Raw genomic sequence first — 2,595 nt, forward strand, 5'->3', positions numbered from 1 at the left:
TAAAATAAAATGAAAAAGTACACCTCACCAGCCAAGTAATCACCACGTCACGCGCCATGTCATCAATAATTAACGGAGTTAACTGTTTATTTAACTGGGATTGTTATTGGTAACAAAACTGATAGTTGGGATTATTACCAGTCACATTGTTAGTTGGGATTATTATTGGCTAATAGTTGATAGTTGGGAATCATCTTCATTCATCCTAACTATCCATTTATCATGGGTCAAATTAATTTTGACAAATGGATTATAATTTTATTTTTAATTCTCTAATGTCTCATCTTATTTATCCTACCTATCCATGAGTCATGGAATAAAACAATTTTAGAAATGGGTTATAATTTATCTTCTAATTCTCTAATCTCTCATCTCATTTATCATAGTTATCCACGGGTAATTGGTCAAAACAATTTTGCAAATGTTGTATATAAAAAAAATCGAATTTGTAAATTTGAGATTCCAGATTTCTTATTATTTGTACTATATATTTTATCTTCTTTTTACCTATAATTTTGTCTATTTCTTTCAGATAATGGATCTTTTTATTTTTATTATTTGACAAATCTCGTGTAATACACGGGTTCAAAAGCTAGTTCTTAATATATCCGGTTTTCTAAGACCGGTCATATTATTCATCTTTTCGAATATATCGATGGATGACCGGTTTGATGGCTTCAAAACATTGTTATTTACACATACTTGTAAAAGGCCAAAAACTATACACTAGGAACCTTCGTATATGCATAGTTACATACTCCCCTCATTCACATATTTCTATCAGCTATTTTCTGCATTAATTAATTTGCATCATCTAACAAACGATTACACCTAAATTCAGCTACCATGACGATCAAATTGCACGGACTCATTCGTTCACCGCCAGCGCTTCGTGCATGGCAGCTCTCTTTGAGAAGGATCTTGATTTCGAGTTCGTTCCAGTTGATTTTGCCACCCGTGAACAGAAGACACCTCAGTTCCTAGCTCTAAACGTACCGTAATCTTTATCACTCGAATATTTCATAGTAATGAATTTGTTATTTGTTTGAAATTTTCTAGATTTATTATCCATGCAGCCATTCGGTCAAGTTCCCGTGTTTGAGGATGGCGATTTCAAGCTATTTGGTAATAATTACTAATTATAGATCATTAATTCTTACTAATTACCAAAACGGTGCGTAACTTGTTGGTTGTTTACCTGCCACTTTATCAAGGCCGACCCGTGGGCCAGCGAAACCAGGCAGGGGCTTTTGGTCACACTTAATTAAGGTCTCCAAATGAAAAATAAAAATACAAAACCCCATTATATGTTATTAATGTGGGCAAAATAAATTCAAAGTTATTGGTTTAGTGGTAAGCTTGGTTGTTGCTATGCGACAACTGACAGTCATGAGTTCAGGACATGTAATAAGCGTTTTTTTTTCAATTTTTTTTAACAATTGTCATGAAATGACCACAAAATCTTATTCGATTTAGGCCTTAAAATCCATTGAGCCAGCCCTGCACTTTATTGTAATCATTTTGTTGCAGAATCAAGGGCGATTACCAAGTATGTAGCCGAGGCTTACGCAGATAAGGGGACGAGTCTCATATTTAAGGATTCGAAGAAATCGGCTATACAGACAGTGTGGATGGAAGTGGAAGGTCAGAAGTTTGATCCGACGTCGACAAGGCTGACTTGGAGCTACATTTTAAACAGATTTTTGGATTGACAACTGACGAGGCGGTTGTGATGGAGTTTGAAAAGAAACTGGCGGATTTGCTTGACGTGTACGAACAACGGCTAACGGAGAGCAAGTATTTGGGTGGAGATAGCATCACGCTCGCGGATCTTCACCACATACCGAACACGCATATCTTGATGGGGACAAAGGTGAAGAGTCTGTTTGATGCGCGGCCGCGTGTTAGCGAGTGGGCTTCTGATATCCTTTCCAGGCCGGCTTGGGTGAAGGTTACGTCCATGTTTCCAAAGTGAACGTGAGAATTATTTTACGTAGTGTTTGTGATTTGTGAACTTTTTGGCCTGAATAAAATGAATGTATTTTAACAATTATTGTTGTTCACTTGTTTGCTAGTAAACTTATGCAATTATATGTGTATCTTTTTTTGTTTGTCTTTATAAACGTCAAGACAGGCCAAACCATGTTATGAAAAAGATTAGGGCTTTATGGTTTTAAAGATAATAAACACCACAAAAGTTCCATTAACCGAACATTTACCGGAGATTATTCCGCTCATAAGGTTTCCAAGGTCCCAGATTCGAGTATCAGAAATTCAATAAATTTGCCTTTAAAAGGTAATTTAAAAGATGTGAACGTGTGCCGCATTTGAAAGGGATATGTAATAAGGTTGATAGATAGAGCTCGTTGCTCATTGGTAAAGACAGTTCTTAAAACATGAAGGGTTTGAGAGGTGTTGAGTTCAAGTTATTCAAATGACAAAAATACATCGTTTATAAAAATATATATAATAGGTTGACAGATGATTTAGGTGAAACTTTTATGAAAACAGTTGTACGCTAGTGTTGTATCTATATATGCATCCATTGATGTATTGTATGTGTCGTATCTATTATCTCTCTGTCTTATCAATGTA

General features: G+C 35.5%; 1 pseudogene across 1 annotated transcript; it reads left to right on the forward strand.

Moving 5' to 3' along the window:
* Positions 1–663: 663 nt before the first annotated feature.
* Positions 664–1,996, forward strand: LOC143616535 (glutathione S-transferase PARB-like; annotated as a pseudogene). The gene is made up of 3 exons (XR_013150677.1): positions 664–992; positions 1,077–1,125; positions 1,531–1,996. The product of XR_013150677.1 is annotated as a glutathione S-transferase PARB-like (transcript).
* The last annotated feature ends 599 nt before the right edge of the window (positions 1,997–2,595 follow it).

This window comes from Bidens hawaiensis, unplaced genomic scaffold (genome assembly GCF_021521415.1).
Source record: "Bidens hawaiensis isolate Kalapana, Puna unplaced genomic scaffold, B.hawaiensis_p1.1 tig00047737_1, whole genome shotgun sequence".
NCBI classification, from domain to species: Eukaryota; Viridiplantae; Streptophyta; class Magnoliopsida; order Asterales; family Asteraceae; genus Bidens; species Bidens hawaiensis.